Source organism: Varroa destructor, unplaced genomic scaffold (genome assembly GCF_002443255.2).
Source record: "Varroa destructor unplaced genomic scaffold, Vdes_3.0 BEIS01000001.1, whole genome shotgun sequence".
In the NCBI taxonomy this organism is placed as follows: Eukaryota; Metazoa; Arthropoda; class Arachnida; order Mesostigmata; family Varroidae; genus Varroa; species Varroa destructor.
Genome location: NW_019211454.1, coordinates 28,301,202 through 28,322,045, shown reverse-complemented (window position 1 = coordinate 28,322,045; position 20,844 = coordinate 28,301,202). Strand labels below are relative to the sequence as shown.

The following is a 20,844-nucleotide window of genomic DNA, read 5'->3' as shown; positions in this document are numbered from 1 at the left end:
TCTAAGTTTACAAGCACTCACTAGGCGCAAACCTAGTAGGAAGGCACCGAGACAATTATAGGTAAATTGATTTCAAAAAAGTTCCTAGAATTAGTTGACTCCTTTTAGCAAAACATTATGAGAAGGCTCTTCAACACCTACGCCTAGCTAATGCATTAGAGCGACAGCGACAGCAAAATCTTTCTCGAAATCAACTTTACTTTGCCAAGTCAACACGCATCTACATGTCCGATCTGTTGCCAATGGTTTACATATTTACGTTCCAAACTCACAACACACTTTTGCGATATCCAAGGTCCTTCGTTAGGTCAAACTTTCTAGACCTGAGTGTTTTATGTGTAATTCGGCACATGATTTCTTTGTATGGTAAGTGGTTTAGCCTTTGCGAATAACTCGTCATACTCGTCACTTTTTTTTTTTTTGTTTTTATTGTGAAACGAGCGAGGTCGCCGTGGCTAAATACCTCCCATAATTCTTGTTAAAGCTTCCCTCAGAAACAATGGCACTAATTCATATTATACAACTAACCATATTTAATCAGATTCTGGTCAAACTATTTTCATTCTCGATATCATGGATTTACATGTAATATCCCATTGTTAAAGTTGATATCTGGATGAATAAGGGTAAACTCGTGGATAAAGCGCTGGCTAAGAAATCCGATCCATTCTATGACGTCCACCTATATTACACAAATTAAAACTTACTTTCTATCAGAAGCCACTGGCTCCTTAGCTGGTCCTACTGTTCGACAAGTAATGCGTAGAAAATAAGCTTCAACTCTTCGCTATACTGTATTGTTAGGGGCCGATTAGACATATATTTACGGTTTAGGCTATAACAGTTAATGTTGTAAACGGAATCGGCTGACATTAAAATCGAACAACTTCTTAAATAGTTGGACTAAACGGTGATTTTTAAAAAGTGCTCATTCATTCCAGCGTTCTAGCAGCCTCTGGAGAGTTATACCCACCGTTTGCACTCATGTCATTTCTTTATCTATGGCGTCTCGACGTGCTTGCTTACCAATTTCCTTTTTCAGGACATAGGAGGTTCCGTAGTCCGGGGAAATAAGCGGGTTGAAATCAACGTTGGATATTCCTTTGCGCAGTTCAGGAAGTAATTGAGACATGGCAATGGGATTTAACGTTGTCCTCAAGCAATCATGCAACGGTCGTGAATATCTCAAAAAAAATTATGGTAATGCGCTGCATTCATTGTTTCATTTTCGGTGGATATCTTCGATTAGCAAATGCTGTATGATGTTCATCACTTTATTGCAAACTTACTCAATATTGCCACCAAATCGGACTCTCCTCCCGGCGATGCCAGTCTCTCGCCTCGTCCTTTTCCGGCTCGCTGTAGAAGTTAAACCATGTTTCGTCTATAGCGATCCCACACTCCAAGTAGATCACACGTGGAATACATCACGCGCACTCCCACGTGAGCTGAATTTAACTTTCGAGAAACCCATTTTTCAATCGTTTTCCGCATTTTCAGTATTTGAGTTACGATTCTATAACACGTTATACGCAAAATACCAGTGTTGATCGACAAAGCCTTCAAGCGCCAAACTCAACTTTCGTATGAGCTCTCCTCACTCCAGCAATGCGTTTTTATGCTTTAGGTCCAAGAATGAGAAAGGTGAAACATATGGTCGTCTGCTAACGGCTCGTAATTTAAAAAGACTTCAAAATCCGCCAGATTCGGTCATAGCAGTTTGACAAGTAATATGAGCGAGCACTGAATCTTTCAAAGGAAATTAACTAGATACATAGCTGGAAGCAGATAACAATTCCTCAACCTCGTTTTTTAACCGACCTCTTGTACGAAAAAAGAATGGCAGCCTTGAAACAAGAAGCGTCTTGCTGATCGATGTTTCTTTCGCTTTAGTACACGTTATAGTGGTTAAGTGTCTACGGTGATATCATCGGTGCTTAAGGATCCCGTATCTCACATTGTCTTCAAAATGGTCAAGTCGATGTTAGCCAGTCGTGTTACTTCTGAAAACACAATCGCATCTATGACAATAGCAAAGAAGTAATCGATAACGTATTGATGAACACGACTGCGGCCTTCGGATTACCTTTTCTTGCAGTGGAGCTGTGCCTCGACAGGAACTGTGGGGTAGAATCAAATTGACGTTCATTCAACGATTATTTTGTCACCTGTTGCGTTCCAGGTGCTTACTTAGCTTAATTGATGGGCCCGACGTGGGGCTCAAAGTCTGATATGAATCTGCTAAGCGATATTGTATAATAACGCTGCTAGTGTTTTCTATCCCGAAACGCTTTAATCATAGATACAAAAAAATATTTCGTTGTGTCAATTCTTTCATTCAATCGGCACCGATTGGCGAAAAAAAATAGAAGACATGCTTTACACAGCACCCTTAAAAGACCTCTTGCGTTTCTTAATCATCATTTGTACAACATAGCAGTTGGCTATTGCACACAAAAAAACGGCCTAGGCAAAAAAAGACATACCAATGTAATCATTGCGTGCATTTGAGCTCCCCATGAAGAGACATGGCCGTCTCTGAGAGCTTGACAAGAGCTATTATTTCAAACGTAGTATTGTCTATAGCAGCTACTCACTCGACAGTTGCCGTCCGGTTAGGAGCATCATAAGCGTCTTGTTAAGCAATGTTTGATAAATACAAAGGAATATGCGCGTCAGCCTATCGTATTTGTGTTACCGATGCGTACTAAAGCAAACGGCTCTCTTGTAATTATCTCTATTACTATCGTTATCCAAAACTAATAACGGCACAGCAAAAAAAGAATAAGCAAACACTAATATAATAGTGATAACTTACGGGTACGGTATAAAAAGTTCCCTGGGCTTACTCATGCAACCAAAAGACGTCTAGGCAGATACCGACGTGTATGCACTCGTCGAGCCGATGTTTTTGACCTTGATGATTATCATTTGTCTAGTAGTAAGAACCGTAGAGGCTGTAATATACGTACACTTCGAAATTAGTTTGCTAGGATGTCTACTGCTCGAGTTGAATAACAAATAAAATTTGATGATGTTTACTAGCCGTATAAAGGCCACGACGCCAGTCTTTAATATGACTTATATGTTACTATAAAATTTCAGGTCGCTCATCGGTGTTTACTAACACTTTTCTGCTTCTCAAGTTTGTTCCGTGTTTTCGGCCTACGGTTTCGACGTATGTTCAGCATTATATTGGGATAAAGATGACGACGTTGTGTAATGTTGGCAAACATAGGCTGCGCAATAAAGGCAGGTATATGTCTAGTCCGTCTACAACAAAGGTAAACGTTAATCGTGGTGCAAACAAATTTGAGTTGAGGATGGTGTAGTAACGCAGGAAACGTATGCGTCGGAAACGGTCCGTGTCTATGTGTGATGACAAACACCATCACATATTTCAAAATACAGTATTCCGATCAAATGATTTGGTCGTTCAAGGGATCTGACTTCAGCTCACGCTGATTATCAACTAGTACCTCGCACAAACCCTTATGATACGACCATAAATTGCCCGTGGGATTACTAAAATGTGGCATGACTTACAATTCACGCTTTAGTGGTGCAGTATACTATCTTCTAATGTAAACACAATCTAGCGTGATGTAATTTAAATACTGCATATAATACAATGAATTTGAAAGTGATTTTGGCGTAATTTGCCACGATCATACGTAAAGACATTTTGCAATGTGTGTTGATTCTGTAGCCTTTGGCCTATAATCAAAAAATGTACAGGACAAACTTCCGTACATGCGAACGGTCTACACCGTGCATGTGGGTCGAATCAAGTTTCTATTCCTCAATGAATAATTTGCCCAATTCATTGAGAATGGTCCGCATCAAAGCCTGCTTTTCAACGTGGTATTTGCTGTCTTGTCACGGATTTGATAGTTATCGACAATATACTCAACCTTCTATTGTCCAACGTTTCGAGGTTTTTCATGACTGGAGTAAAATTTTTGAGATAGGTACCGTAACAAAATTGAGATAGTGCATTTATGTTTAATCGTCATTGCGTAAAAAAAGGTCTGAGCTTTTACAAAGACTCCAAAATAGGTATCTGAGACAATACCTAACAATTACCAATGTTGAGAATCAACTAATATAAAAATGCCGTGTAAGTGCCGGCAAGATGATCAACTAAATTATGTCACAGTTAAAGAATTTAGGCAGCGGTCCTTCAGATAGACTGTATTACATTACAGCCACATCTAACTACCTTTCTATGGAGAACAGCTTGTTCTGGTTTTGCGTATATCGATTTGAACAGCGCACTTAAAATATTTTATTCAATAGAAAACTTGAATAGTTAGACTTCGATATCTATTTTCACAGGATGTATCAAAGGAAATATGTCGGCTTCTTGGTATAGACGTATGATTTTCGCCTAGGGTGAGAGAGGTCGTGGGTTAAAATCGCGGACGAGCTTAGTTTTCGCTCCTTTTAATATTTCGTCCTTATAATAGGTTTGTTCTTGTTATTTTTACACTAAGCATACGGGACACATACAGAAGTATCACAAAAAATACATAGAACAGTTGCTATCAATTAATAATTTTGCAATAAAAAATAAAGTTCTGTTACAATACCACCACTATGTACATAACCGATAGATCTTTCAAAAATTCTTGTGCATAAAACTAACATATATAAACATATATAAACCGTCTAAAGCTCTGCGAGAACTTACCGCGTATGCTGTAGCACGGGTAGCTCAGTCAGTAGGGCATGAGACTCTTAATCTCAGGGTCGTGGGTTCGAGCCCCACGTTGGGCGTAAGAGTTTTAACAAACAAAAGCCTCGAGTACTATTTTCTATTTTTGCTGCATTAAAAGATCTGCATGCCATCTGCTGGGCGAAATGACAGTAACAAATGCGATACTACGGACTGATACCAGTCGCTTTATCTTCTGGGCTCAATAGATTTCATTCAGGATATATGTAACATTGGAAAGATTTTAACGTACAAGAGATTGCAAAATGTGGCCCGGCTAGCTCAGTCGGTAGAGCATGAGACTCTTAATCTCAGGGTCGTGGGTTCGAGCCCCACGTTGGGCGTAACAGTTTTAACAGACAAAAGCGTCGAACATGAAAAACATTTACAATAAATTTTGTTGTGTTACGAGGCCTGCACACGTCGTTTGCTGGGCTAAATGACAGTAACAATGCAATGCTACGAATTGATACCGGCCACTGTATCTTGTGGACCTAATGGATTTCACACAGTATATGTAATAGTAGAAAGATTTTGATAAGCAACGGACGATTAGTTATGGACAAGCTAACTCAGTCGGTACACAATGAGTCTGTTAATTTCAGCGTCGTGAGTTTGAGCCCGACGTTGGGCGCGACAGCTTTAACCGACAAGAGCCACGAAAACTAAAACATATACGGCGATTTTTGTTGCATTAAGAGTCCACCGCATGTCATCTGTTGGGCTATATGTCAGTAACAAATGTAATGCTCCGGATGGGTATCTGCCACCGTATCTTGTCGGCGGAAGAGGTTTTATACAGAGTATATGTAACCTTCGGAGGGTCTTAATCAAGAAGAGCCAATTAGTTGTGGCCCGGCTAGCTCAGTCGGTAGAGCATGAGACTCTTAATCTCAGGGTCGTGGGTTCGAGCCCCACGTTGGGCGTACCAGTTTTAACAGACAAAATCCTCGAACATCAAAGACATGTACAACGATTTTTGTTGTGTCAAGAGACTTGCACATGTAGTCTGCTGGGCTAAATGACAGTAACAATACATACTGCGGATTAATATCGACCACTGTATCCTGTAGGCGGAAGAGATCTTATTTAGAGTAAATATGTAACCCTGAGAAGGTCTTAATAAACAAGAGGCCATTAGATGTCGCCCGGATAGCTCAATCGGTACAGCATGAAACTCTTAATTTCAGGGCCTTGGGGTCGAGCCCCACTTTCGGCGTAACAGTTTAAACAGACAAAAGCCTGAAACACACACGCGATTTTTGTTGCATTAAGAGACCTGCACATGTCACCTGTTGGGCTAAAATGTCAGTTGTAAATGCACGGACTGATACTGGCCCCTGTATATTGTGGGCGCAATAGATTTCACACAGAGTATATGTAATACTGGAAAGATTTTAATAAACAACGGAGTAGCAGGTGTGGCTCGGCCAGCACAGTCAGCAGAGCATGAGACCATTAATCTCCGGGTCGTGGGCCCGAGTCTCACATTGAGAGCAACAGCTCTAGCAGATAAAAGCCTCGAAAACTTAAAACATGTACAGCAAGTCTTGTCGTATTAAGGGACCTGCACATGTCATCTGCTGGGCTAAATTAGAGTAACAAATGCAATACTACGTATTGATGCCGTGCACTGTATCCTGTGGACACCATAGATTTCACATAGAGTATGCGTAACATTAGAAAGATATTCATTAACAACGTGTGATCTGTTATGGCCCGGCAAGCCCAGTCGATAGAGCTGACACCTCTGATCTCCGGGTCGTGGGCTCGAACCCCACGTTGGGCGTAAGAGCTCTAACAGAAAAAAGTCTCGAACAGTAAAAACAACGATTTTTGTTGTGTCAAGAGACCTGCACATGTCGTCTGCTAAGCTAAATGACAGCAGCAATACGATACTACGGATTAATATCGCCGACCATATCATGTGGGCGCAAGAGATCTTATACAGCGTATATGTAACCCTGGGAAGGTACTTAAAACATGCGGCTCGGGTAGCTCAGTCGGTAGAGCATGGCACTATTAACCTCAGGGTCGTGGACTCGAGCCTCACGGTGGGCGTAACAGTTTCAATAGACAAAAGCCTCGAACACGAAAGACGTGTACAGCGACTTTTGTTGTGTCAAGAGACCTGCACATGTCGTCTGCTGCGCTAAATGACAGCAACAATACTACAAATTAATGGCCGTTAATTTTTATAATTATAATTTTAAGTAATAATAATTAAAAAAAATAAGTTAATTATAATAAAAGTATATCCTCTGGGCGCAAGAGATTTTGTTCAGAGTATATGTAACTCTGGGAAGGTCTTAATAAGCAAGCGGCCATTAGCTGTGGCCCGGCTAGCTCGTCGGTAGAGCATGAGACTGTTAATCTCAGGTTTGTAGATTCGAGCTCCTCATTGGGCGTAACAGTTTTAACAGACAAAAGCCTCGAACACCAAAGACATTTACAACGATTTTTGTTGTGCTTAGACGCCTGCACATGTCGTCTGCTACGCTGAATGACAGTAACAATACTATGAATTAATATCGGCCACTATATCTTCTGGGCGCATGAGGTTTTATTAAGAGTATATGTAACCCTGGGAACGTCTCAATAAACAAGGGAGCATTAGTTGTGGCCCGGCTAGCTCAGTCGGTAGAGCATGAGACTCTTAATCTCAGGGTCGTGGGTTCGAGCCCCACGTTGGGCGTAACATTTTTAGAGGACAAAAGCCTCGAACACCAAAGACATGTGCAACGATTTTTGTTGTGTCAAGAGACCTGCACATTGTAGTCTGCTGGGCTAAATGACACTAACAATATAATACTACGGATTAATATCGGCCACTATATCCTGTGGGCACAAGAGATTTTATTCAGAGCATATATATGACCCTGGGAAGGTCTTAATAAGCAAGAGGCCATAAGTTGTGGCCCGGCTGTCTCAGTCGGTAGAGCATGAGCCTCTTAATCTCAGGGCCGTTGGCTCGAGCCTCACAGTGGACGTAACAGCTTAAACAGACAAAGGCCTAGAACACCAAAGACATGTACAACGATTTTTGTTGTGTCAAGAGACCTGCACATGTCGTCTGCTGCGCTAAATGACAGTAACAATACAATACTACGAGTTAATACCGGTCACTATATCCTCTGGGCGCAAGAGATTTTATTCAGTGTATATATGTAACTCTGGGAAGGTCTTAATAAACAAAAGCCCATTAGTTGTGGCCCGGCTATCTCAGGCGGTAGAGCATGACCCTTAATCTCAAGGTCGTGGGTTCGAGCCCCACGTTGGGCGTAACAGTTTTAACAGGCAAAAGCATCGAACACTAAAAACATTTACAACATTTTTTGTTGTGTTACGAGGCCTGCACACGTCGTTTGCTGGGCTAAATGACAGTAACAATGCAATGCTGTGAATTGATACCGGCCACTGTATCTTGTGGGCGTAATGGATCTCACACAGTATATGTAATATTTGAAAGAATTTAATAAGCAACGGACGATCAGTTGTGGGTTGGCTAACTCAGTCGGTACATAATGAGTCTGTTAATTTCAGCGTCATTGGTTTGAGCCCGATGTTGGGTGCGACAGCTTTAACCGACAAGAGTCACGAAGACTAAAACATGTACGACGATTTTTGTTGCATTAAGAGTCCACCGCATGTCATCTGTTGGGCTATATGTCAGTAACAAATGTAATGCTACGAATGGATATCTACCACCGTATTTTGTGGGCGCAAGAGATTTTATACCGAGTATATGTAACCTTGGGAAGGTGTTAATCAAGAAGAGCCAATAAGTTGTGGCCCGGCTAGCTCAGTCGGTAGAGCATGAGACTCTTAATCTCAGGGTCGTGGGTTCGAGCCCCACGTTGGGCGTAATAGTTTTAACAGACAAATGCCTCGAACAGTAAAATGAACGATTAATAATAGACCTGCATAAGTCATCTGCTGGGCCAAATGACAGTAGCAAATATGCGGACCTCTCTATCTTGTGGGCGCTACAATGTATATCTGGAAAGATGTTCATGAAACACTGGACGTCAAGTGGTTCGCAGAATACACCCCATGTGCTTTTCTGGAAGAAAGACATCAGGCACTTTTAATGTAAAGCTAGTTTTTTCATACAACAAACGTATCTACGGCGTGAACAAGAACAGCCACTTTTTTTTCTTCCAAGGACTGAAATCGGGCGATTTTAAAATCAACATGAGCCTATTTTTGCATAAACATCCTCATGAAATACATGTAGAATCGCAACAAGATATTAAAGACATCCTATGATTCATTGCCATCGAGTCGCTCAATAAATGGGCCAATTTCTTTACTAGTAGCTTATGCGGGGCTGTTTTACTCAGGACGTCCAGCTTCAACCACGTATTATATATGCCATGCGTTTCAAAACGAAGAAAAAAAGCTTATATTAAGCATTCGCTATACGAGCGAATGCAATTAATTGCAGTGTTTTTGCTATAAACTCTATGTAAAATGCATCTGTTCATAGAAAGATCACATATAAGTAGCTTAATATTATAATTCTTGCTTTAGTTGTGTTTTTGTAAGCTTTGCTTGTTAAAGCTTAGGGTAGTTTTGGCTGAGTTCATGTCTATGCGTGTATAGGGTTGATTATGCTGCTCTTATTATCGCCCGTAATACTGCATAGATCGTATTAAAGCACTGTATTCCGACCGATAGTGTTACGGATAAAATTCAACCAAACTCAGCATAACCTTCGCTGTATAAAAAAAAATACTAATCCAGATGTAAGAGAGGTCGTGATGACATAAAGCATGACATAAAGATGTCGTATTACCAGTTGAATTATGTGTTGGAAGGCTCTTCACAGACCCATAAAATGTCCTAGAGCAGCTCATCCTTTTGAAACATGCGGTCATCTCCGTTGTTATTACTGCTGATTCAAGTTAAACGTGCAATGAAGCAAAGCGAGGATTACGACCGGATCTAGTTTTTGTTGGAAATTTTCTTATACTGAACAACACCACTATAACATATCGTTGCTCTATTTGGACTATTCAGCTTTGCCTGATCACTACAAATACTTCAAACGCGCGTGTTCTTCTTTTCAAAATATTTTGCTCGGACGGATTTTAAAGTTAAAGTGAAAGCGTCACTTTGAGCAAGTGTTTACTTAAAACTTCTTCAACACAATTTTGAGTACCGGCCTATCAGGACTATGGTTGACAGATAGCGAGGTACAGATAAAGATTATGACTGTTTACCTATCCCAGGCTTTTTTATTTTGCCATACAGCCCTAGTACATGCGTATTTATCACATTCTCCTTAAATATTTCGTAATTACGCGTAGAGATCCAGTTGAAACGATGTTAAATCGTAATTTAATTGACATAGCATTCGCGGATACGGTTTGAGTCATCGAAACGTCTAGGCGGTCCCGTCTCTCAATAGTCGCAGCATCAAACAGCAGAAATCCGAAAATCGTTCACAGCATACACTAAACCATAGTGTGAGCGGCTGTAATAATATCTTATGTCATGTTTAATGCGTAAAAATGTTACCGCTAGGCTCTGCAACTTATCGGTTTATTTAATTTCTATAAACAAGTTCTTTCCAAAAAACAGAGGGCTATACAAAACATGGAATCGAAATAATCCTTGAACCAGAAATAAAGCAAGCGTGATCTTAACCCCCTCCTTTGCAAACAGATACCGAATTACTATAATTATGCGGATATTATGCAGGTACACTATGCAAAATTGTGACGAAGAGTATTAAGTACTTATTTCTATGCTATCTTTGTATATTCTTATAAGGATCAGGCTGATTTCATAGGCACAAAGATCTATTAGCTTTACCGAAAAGTGCATAACCTTTTTATGCCTATACGTCGTAAATCTGTTTTACTGCTTTCCTATAGTTTACTGAACAATTGTTTTACAGCATTGTGTATGTTGAATAGCTTTGAGATCGTTTAATAGTACATGCATTGCACGCTCTCGATCTACTCCCCATGTTTATTGTTAAAATTTGACATCTTAGCTTCGCCGTATAGAACAGAACAGACTAGATATTAGGAGGACTAGGTTTTAAGGCATATTTTACTGAAAGGCCTAAACTTACATTTTTAAAATTCAATCCTTTAATTTCTTATATCTCATGGTCCATACGTTACTACTATTTTTGTTACCCGATCCGCCTTCAACTTCCGTTTTTAAGTATTTCGTAAAGTATATATTTCTATTACTTATTATTTAGCAATAACAATTCTACACTGTGAACATTTTCAGCTAGCCATTCAAGACTCTGCCTGGCCATCAAGACCGTAGCCTTGATTCGAAAATACGAACACACATGTAAAACACCACGTGGCATGGTTGATTGATTGATTGGCTGACCGGTTAAAAGCGCGATCGTGGTTTTCCTCGAATGCAGCAGCGAAGTGACGAAGATTTAACTACTTCTTTAAATCCTCTGTTAGACCTGCTATTAGGTCCATTGTTAAACTACAAATTGTGGAAATTTGTTTTAAGTCTATGTGACATTCTGCCACCACTATACTAGTTGGCTATTATCGTAAATATAGTGACATACACCCCACGTTAAGGTGTGAAGTCGTGTACATATGACTATTTTTAAGTCGTGGGGTTAAAAATAGTCGTATGAACCCGAAAAATAGCATCGCGTATCCACGGTGTGGACAATATTACTTTTTGCTAAAATTCATAAATAATAGACCTTCTTACAATTGCTATTAAAGAGAAATATGAGTCTTCGACCATACTTGAGTTCAGTGTGCGTGTAGAAGGCCAAAGTAGCTGCAAAATTAGGAAATTAATATAGTCCTACCAATAAAATTAATGCATGTGGCACGCTATGTATGACTAGCGATGCAATCTTCAAAAATAGTAGAAAATCAAATAATAACAAATTTAGTTGGCGCTATCTGCTGCAAAGAACTGTAGGAAGAATAGCCGGAGAAGAATAGAAGCGTGCGTAGAGAAATTAATGTTCCCTCGCGTACCCTAATTACTGGCCATTTTAGTTACCAACCAATGGCACGCTTAAAAGAGCTACTTACGCGCCTGATGGCCTTATTAACACGTTCAGAGACGAAAAATTTTCAGATCTATACACAGCTGTTCGCAAAAAGCTAATGAGAATAGGATGTCAGCCAATTAGCTGCAAGATTTTCCGACACTTTTGACAAGGTGATGCGTTTGTTTCACAGCACTGAACGGGTACACCTTTTAGCATGAGATGCAAAAGAAAAACGGAAAATGCGATGCTCCACTGGACTATAAACTGTAAGTGTTTCCTAATACATATAAATTTTTGTCTTCGTTATATTTGGAACGTCACACAGTATCTAAGAGCTGACCCGCGCGGATGTCTGTATGTGAAAAATAGAATGAAAAGCAGAGCCCCTATTAACCCTGGTTCCTGTGCATACAATCAACCGTCTACCATACACATAAACCTTTACGCATACAACGTGCCTATATTGTCCTACTGGGCTTTACTAATTTTACCGGTAATGAGCCATTAAAACGGGATATAGTAAATATGTTCAGAGAGGTCTAACGTTCTGTAGCTATTTAGGCTACGCCGCCTAATGGGACCAGTACATACGGTGCATATCTACTGAGCATTTACTTACCTGCATTGTGATGACAGACTGCTGCAAGGACGGCCAACTAGGCTAACCGTAGGATACGACGAGACAGGATGCAACAGAGTGATAATTACATTAAGAATTATAAAATCCATTGAATAACAAATAGTGCCGAATCGGCAAACATCAAGCGGCTACTTCAAGATGTCTCAGTAGTCGGGTAATCAGATTTGCTGTTATTATTGGTTAGCCCAGCTGGGTAACTTGCGTTCTGCCACATTTAGTGTTAATTTCACATTATAGAGAAGCGGTTTGGGACTGGAGTGGCCTCGCTTAAGAAGAACCTTTATTTTACTACGCTGAAAATCGTTGTTAAATTGTTTTCATGTTATCGTATCGACGAACTAGGAATGTATTTGTTTGTTAAAATGTGTCGTATCTCGAGTTCTAGCAATCATGTGTGCCTTCTGGACGGGCCTCGCAGGCTTAGAGACAAATGAGCCAATCGCCTGAAGAGAAGTCGACAAATCCTGAGTAGTTAATATTGAGCTCGGTCAGCAAGGACACTTTGCTTTTTGCCGTATGTTCTGCGCTTGATTCCGACTCCTGAGCGACCCTCGACATAATGCAATGATCACTATAGGCGGAAACGGAAACTACCAAACACGAACCTATTTAGCTGATGCTGCTTCGGCCGCTGCCCGCGAATGATATCCGCTGTCTTATGGAGCTAAGTTGACGCCTAAGCAAAATGCGAGGCCTTGCTACAGTTACTGCGACGGACTGACAAAGACGAAAGGGATGAAAGTAGAAACGGATAAAATGCAAGCGATAGACATTGCAGGACCGACAGCGAGATGGCATACCTTCTGCATGATTCTTCACGGGTAATTTCGTTAGCGATGCGACTGGAAGGATCGGCCCAAAGAGAGTCAGCTCCGAGTTGTATGACGGGAGATGTAATTTACGAAGGCCAATGTGACTGGGTGCATGTGCTAACGCTATTTACGCTGGTTCATAGTAGCAGCGGCGGCACCACTAATAGCACCTGTAATAACGGCAGCTATACTATCAGAAATATCAAATGCGCAGAGGTTCCGTACCAGCGATATCTAAAGCGTCATTCTTACCTCCTTTCTTTTGTGAAACGCCCCTCATCCAATAACTGAACATGGCTGACGATTACAGTAATTACGACCACATGTCCATGTCATCACCTGCAGAAGCAAATGAAGCTGCTGCTATCAGCTTCATGCTCTTCGTATACAGGACACTGCTACTTCACGTGCTCTATTTGATATGTCTGCTTAATAGAGTTTCATAATGACAAATCTAATTGCCTATTAGCAATCCAGTAGATACGTTTATTATATAAAATGTGTTTATAATACATTGAAAATATTATTGGTTCCTGTTGTCATTCCCGTGTCTCGGTCTCTGATCTCATTTAGTAATTCATTCAAGCGTCGTAATGGAATATGTTATACCTACAACATTTTGAGCAAACGACTAGCCTGTCTAATAGTTTGTACGGCTTTCAGTCATGCTATTTTATACATGAACTGACTAGTGATACATAGCTTCCCAGCTAGACCGCCCACAACGGTGACTTCACCCGAAGCAAACATATCACATGGGGACGAATACTCTCTGATGTTGTTATTGAATGATGTTTACTTAAAGGTACAGAATATTTCACAGCTTTCTCTGCCCTATCCTAACTTACCCCTCGGCGCAGTCGCATAGCTACTGAGGCTTCATTAAACATTGTTTAGTTGTTGTCGAAACTCATACTTAAGTCAGGGAACACCGCCAAAATGCAGCAACGCACAGAATATTACACAGGGCATAGCTAGATAATTCGATACGCTAGTTTTTTTCGCAAGTTGCAACTTAATTCAGTCGTTCGGTCTGAGTCCGGTAAAAAGGATACGAGCAGGACCAAACGGATTTGAACGTATGGTCTGGTCCGCACTCGGTCATGTAACCTCGTCATGTCTGCTCCCATCTTGTGGCTGTCTCTGAGGTTGTCTCTAAAGGTTGTCGTCTCTAGCCGAGCTATGGTCTTCAACTTCCCATTCGAAAGCCATACATTATTTGTAACTTTTTCGTTTGCGCTATCCCCTTCTGTTTCCAACCGAAAATATTCGCGTCAACCTTATGTCATTAGCAACCTTAGCCTACGAGGAAAATCCAATTTCCTCAAAACTTCCATTAGGGCGCACGTAATAGGTTAAACGGCAGTAGGATCAACTATGGCACTCCACTCGAAAAACAATTCAAACAGAAAATAAAAACGACAGCGAATATCATTCGGGCCATTCATCTCATTTGAAAATCCATTCGTCCAAAGAAAACAAGCAACCTTAGAACCGAACGCGATGAGCGTTTCAAAGCGGATATCCTGCTTTGTTTCATCCGGGCCTTTTTATATTATTGTGCTTGAAGTCGCGTCCCGATCATTCACGTAGGCCCTGCTTACGTTAAACGAACATAGCCTGAGTTAGTTTATTGACTAACAATGAATGCATCACAATATAAATTATGCCGTGGTACTCTATGTATTTTTGTTGGCCCAGAGAACTGAGGACGGATCGCGGTGATTCACTGCTAACCGACTGGATGTCAGGATTGTTTATGTACAGATAGAGTAATGCACTGCGCTGTTGATGGGGCCAGTCTACATAGAAGAGGAGCATAAAACGGGAAAAATACATCAAAAGCGTTATATGCTACCTAATGTCAACTAACTCAGTATTGAATCGCTGCTTTTTTTACGAGTTTCGTCGTGTTCCTATTGAAGGTTAGACAGTCTATGACTTGCCAACTGGTTTCCGTCATATGACAGGTCCCCATCATTTTTCATATTGTATCTACATGTGGGAAGTAACTCTCGTGAGACAAAAACTACACAATGCATGTAAATACAGTGCCGCTTATATCTCACTTAGCTACTTAATAGAAGACGTTCACCGCCGAAATTCAAATGTCCGCATAATAATTCTAATAAAATCCAACAATGGATCGTTCTTAATTATTCTTCTTATTCATCATTGAAGCTAAAATCTCCTATGTACTTAGCGTGCGATCGACAAATTATTTTTCCCATATATGCTTATCTTCAAGGAAGCTTTCAGGGTTCCGTTCGACCATATACGCACTGTCGATCAAAAGCATATGTCCTACTAGGAGTGCTAGTAAGAATAAAAATTGTTGAACTTTCTGAGAGTACATTGAAGTTTAGCAGCACTTGGGTCCGCTGCAAAAATAGGTCTCAATAACTTTTCCCTAAATACTTATGATAGAGAAGTATGCGCACCCAATAACGTTGTTTAGAACAGAATGCTATTTTGTATAGTGATAGCGACCATTAAATGCTAATTGGACTCAGCTAATGGTTATTACGTACTGTCTGTATTGCCACGCAAGCGTAAACACGTTATCGCATCAGTATTAGATAAAATATTTCGAGTATAATATTGCCGTTAGTCATTGCTTCGGGGGATTGCCCCCCCCACGTTCAGTGTCGCACTTGCACCGTCCCACATATCTGTGAGTTCAATAGACAAGTGCGTTAACGTCAAACCAGTACGGGGACACAGCTTCGGTACAACAAACTAATCACCAAAAGCGTACTTGATAGACTGCTATTTCGATAATCTGATATTACTGAAAATATATAAAACATATACAAATAAATGTGACGCTTAACGCTAAGTTGAACAATAAAAAGGCACCCTGACTTTGAAATGGCCACGACGTCGACTTCGTGCAGCTGATAAAAGGTGAGCACGGCACGCAAAACGTGCTGATGTTAGCGAGAAAGGTTCTTCCGCAGGTACTGATCTCGGATGAGCTGGTAAAGCAAAATTTTCATTGTGCTACAGGTAAGAATTTGCCAAAAAGTCTTACCGTTTCGTAAATAGCACAGTAGGATGCTGTTTGCTCGTGGATTGGCGATTGCAAAACATGTAATGGCTGTACCGCTGTGGTAAGCGATTTTCAATTCAAACAACAGGCCCGAATTCGTCGTCGGTCGCGCTTTCACACTACGATACAGGTATCAATTAATTCCTCATACGGGAATGCCTCATCGAAGGAATCGATCGAGGGAACGGCCAGGAGAAGAAAGGAGAGATGCAATACTTTTCTCGTGCTACACATGCACTTGTTTTTATTTAGTACGAAAATTATTTTCGTCATTATACGTTACAGTAAATCTATAGCGATGTTAATTGTATTATTTAATTCAGTGACACCCACTCAAGCGTCACCAGGTTAAAAAGCATGTTGTTAAAATGTCCTACTGTGACCTAAGATTTAAAACTTATATAACATATACTCTAAATGATTTCTAAGAACGAAAATAAAGCAATTTCTCTGGTTCATTTATAGGAAATCAAACAGAAACAAAGTGGCATTTTTAAATTCGGTCAGAGACTCATGTAATAGGTGCTGAGTTCGGTAGCTGGGTCCCACGCGAAAGCTCGTTCCGTTTCCTAGTACGACGAACACTCATCTGTTTTCAAATCGCAAAAAAAATCTGAGATTTTTTCGGTCGACCTAGTACTTGTTGTCGCTAGGCACAGAATTAATTACTTCCGTACCACTGTTCACTCCGCCGAAGCTGCCCGGGAGGTCTTGACGCTGTATAAATGCATAGTACATAATTCACTTTTACTTAAATGACAAGTTTCCTAGTTGTTAGTCCCTACCATAAGAGAACAGATATCATCTTCCTTTACGTCTCGGTCGGTTACTTCGGTCGCTCATGGACTATACTATCGAAACGGATGTGATTACAGGGTGGCTAGGAGATATAAAATTATGTTTCTTTTTCTACCATAAAAACGTTTTTCGCGCTAACGTTGCTGGATCTAAGTACCCTTGATTGTAAAGCAGAAATACTAAAGTTGCAAATATGTATTGCTCGATACAAAATTATAGCTAAGACAGTTTGTTTACAGTTGGACGAGAGTTGTCTGTCTTGCTTTGAGTAGATACATTTCTGCGAAACGTTCAAAAGCTCAGTCGTAATCTGCTTAGTATTTAAACAGACAAGTGTAGGACCAGGGGCGACCGTCTTTAGGCCCTTCCTTGTAACGCAAACTATGTCCCGTGTTGAAAATGGAAATACGGTTGTATTGTTACTTGGTTGAGCGACTACAACAAATTTCATGGTGTTGGGCGCCCTTCCCACGTCCCATGTTCTCGAAGTCGTGTGTCGATAACCTAATGCAAATTGGCTCCTTTACAACTATGCCATACTGATCTCTATCAACGAATTACGTGTGACCGAAATATAGTTCCGGCCATATTGGCTAGCCTATTGCGTAGGCAAAAGAATCGATAAACGACCAAGTATACATAGTATAGATTGTGCATAGGTCTAACCGGGGCAATATTCATAGTAGAAACAAAAAAAAATCACTGCGCCATCGATCATGATTCAGAGATGTTGTTACTGTACCTAAAGCCAAGTTGACAGGTAGCTGTGGTTGAATAAGAATCACAGAGTTGTAGAGTATTATTCGTACACTTTACTATTGAGATAGTATTAAAGTATGTATCGATATAAAGTCACGGGAATTTAATAGGGCCTGTCGTTTAAACACGCTAGCAAGCCCGTGTTAAATAACTCGGGATAAGGCTCGGGTGTCCGTAGGTACGATTTACACGATAGTCACGGAAGGAAATGAACGGGTTTGTTATTTTCTGCAGCCGCGGTTTAATTGTAACCATTGGTGTCACTTATACACAGGCCATTGCTCAATGCTAAGCAAATGATGAGAAAGTAATGTTGTGATTTGATTTCGGGTAAGAGAAAATGTTTTATTTCATATTCGGACGTCTTAAAAGCTAACACTCTACGAGAAGAAGCCCATCTGTGATGCCGGTAGTTTGCGTCAAAAGCAGATTTGGCGCTCAGAATAAAGGAGATTGGCTTCGGCTTCCGGTAAAACTATGCGCTGCGTGCAGTCCGCTCACAGAAAGTAGGTTTAGCAGGTTCCTTCAAGGGATATCAATGGTTAGGTTTTCTATAGCGAAGTGCATTTAAAAAAAAGGAGTTTCTTCTTGTTTCAAATATATTTGTTTGCAATTGAACTCGTGACACATTAATGTATATGCCAAAAAAACATTGCTAAAAGATAATTGTCTCATCTACGCACGCAACTGAATAAACTAGTTATTAAACGATAGTTAATTCTATAGCCCTTTCATAACTTGGAGTGTTCTGGAAGTGGAAACTGAATCAGAAATTTGCCCAGGATCTTGTGTTGTGGGTCGCTGTTAATGTAGTTTTGCCGAATGGGGTAAGTAGCTCTTTCCATAGCCTAGATATATGGTAAACGTTCTAGCTCTTACTCTGCTGTTGAAAAGGCATTAAGAGACACTAAAAATATTGAGTCTCTCGAAGAAAAGCACGATGCACTAATACTGTTGTAGTAAAATTCGTAAGGCTGATTAAATCTACTGGATCCATGGGAATAAGTATAAACTGCTATAGTTAGGGGATCGCATACGTAATCGTGCAAACCGTACTCTTCCAGACTTCGCGTATGGAATGAATAAATTAATTTTAGCACTTCTCAAAGTCTACGTATTAGACTGCGTGACTTAAATGTAGAAAAGGATGGTCGGTAACCTCCTAACACGAATAGCTTTCTGAAAATGTACACTAAACAGTAGAGCTTTATTTATTATTACAGATATAAATACTGTTATGATAAGTGGCGGATTTTCTGTCGTAAGATAGAAGGAGGTTAAGAAGGAATACACAAAAATGTTGATCAATTCTTAATCAGTAAATAAATATAACCTATTATAGAAATATCATCAAAAACTTGAAATTGATTAAAACGTATAATTAGCAGAGAAAAAAATTAATTTAATAAGGATTTTGAGCGAGGCCAGATTTCTGGGACGCTAAACTAGGCAAGGGGCCCTTGCTTCTTATTTACGTTCAAGCGACTCTTCTAGAAGTAGTTGAGTACCGCGCAAAGCTCCGTATCATGTTTGTTCTTTTAGAAATACCTAACTAGTATAAAATAATGGTCATCAGTAAAATAACAGCTTTGAAAATTGCTAAAAAGTACTTGGTTGGAGGACGTTGAGTGCCTGCTGAGCATTCGACAATTCAATCCGAATTACATTTACGTATAGATAACAATCACCTAAACAGAGGCGAGCAAACGTTTTATATACCTATTCCAAGTAATCCATTATCCATCAGCTATTATGGAACACGTTAGACAGAAACCAAGACACACCTCAATTTTTCAGTCGTTGGTCTGCCATCGTAATCTATGTCGGCTCGATTTAGCGCTTTGTTGGCCTTCTCGACCACTCTCCATTCGACCAGCTGTCAAAATCACTTTCTCGCGCACTGGATTCAACAGCTACAGCCGTCTTACTCGGACATAGATCAAGTGAACTTAATCTCCGTTTCATCCGTAAGTGGCTCGCCGATATAGACTAAACAGGGAAACGCTAAGGAAAGAGATATAGGGGGTAAGCAAAGAGTACAAAACAGTTTTCCTTATTAGTGGTACCTTTATTATTTCTGCTACCCTCCTCTCTCTTTGCATACATACACGGTTTAGAATTAGGCGACTTTCTGCGAATCTTTGTTTACTTACAGGTTTTTTATATATGCTTTTTTAGATTTTCAGCATGCAACGCGCATCAAGCAAACTTTTGCTTGATACAGTTATGATCAAATGCCGTATATCGTCGAGACTAGCCATCACTGTCTATCATAGACTGCGTATGCAAATGTATGTTCATGCTATATTTTATAATCGAAAATGTCATCCCTACTGAACGTAACGATTATGTGGCGGCTTCAAAAAGAGAATAGCAAACAAGATGATTGAATTCCCTTGTTGAAGAAAGACTGTCTTGTGTCTATACTGTGGAAGGATTGTTGCCTTCATTTCTCGACCAGCTTGCCTATCTTGCAACTTCGTAAAAGGCGACCGAAGAACGCCCGAGCGTGTAGCGTACTCCCCTCGATTTATTTAGGGGGACGTTAGAGTGGAAAGTACCTCACTTTCTTACCAGGCTGACGGCATACTTTTGATCTCTAGTCGATGCTAAGCTTTCAAATGATTTGTCGAGTCATGGCTCATTGACTGCGGCTGGTGTTATTGAGTCTCGACGAAGAATCCAACCAACGGTTCCTCGCTTGGCCACCCAAATGGTAACAGCGACCATCAGACGCTGCTGGTCGTGAGAGAACAACGATAGACAGAGAGGGCAAGTGGGAGGGCGAGGAAGACGCAGAGTGATGGGGGCAAGATGAGAATACTAAGCTTGGAATGTAGCCGGGAAGAGTTAGCCACGAAGGAGCTTGGAAATGACGGGTGGCGGAAAGCTAAACAAAATGGAAATTGCGAGTCGCACGAACAGTGGAGTGATCGCTTCGCTAGGACGTTATAAAGATCTAGCGCGGGAGTAACGTTACAACTAGGGAGCTTTAGGGGAAATCCATGATGTACAGCAGTGTTTAGAGAAACTTACGGCTCACGTTGTTTTTATTCCAGTAAA

The 20,844-nt window shown here is 40.5% G+C and overlaps 5 non-coding genes across 5 annotated transcripts; all 5 read left to right on the top strand.

Moving 5' to 3' along the window:
• The first annotated feature begins 4,706 nt into the window (after positions 1–4,706).
• TRNAK-CUU (transfer RNA lysine (anticodon CUU)) lies at positions 4,707–4,779 on the top strand. The gene has a single exon. It is a non-coding gene; the product is annotated as a tRNA-Lys (tRNA).
• A 209-nt stretch (positions 4,780–4,988) lies between these two features.
• TRNAK-CUU (transfer RNA lysine (anticodon CUU)) lies at positions 4,989–5,061 on the top strand. Its single transcript has one exon. It is a non-coding gene; the product is annotated as a tRNA-Lys (tRNA).
• Positions 5,062–5,570: 509 nt separating this feature from the next.
• On the top strand, positions 5,571–5,643 carry TRNAK-CUU (transfer RNA lysine (anticodon CUU)). Its single transcript has one exon. It is a non-coding gene; the product is annotated as a tRNA-Lys (tRNA).
• Positions 5,644–7,339: 1,696 nt separating this feature from the next.
• TRNAK-CUU (transfer RNA lysine (anticodon CUU)) lies at positions 7,340–7,412 on the top strand. Its single transcript has one exon. It is a non-coding gene; the product is annotated as a tRNA-Lys (tRNA).
• Positions 7,413–8,508: 1,096 nt separating this feature from the next.
• TRNAK-CUU (transfer RNA lysine (anticodon CUU)) lies at positions 8,509–8,581 on the top strand. The gene has a single exon. It is a non-coding gene; the product is annotated as a tRNA-Lys (tRNA).
• The last annotated feature ends 12,263 nt before the right edge of the window (positions 8,582–20,844 follow it).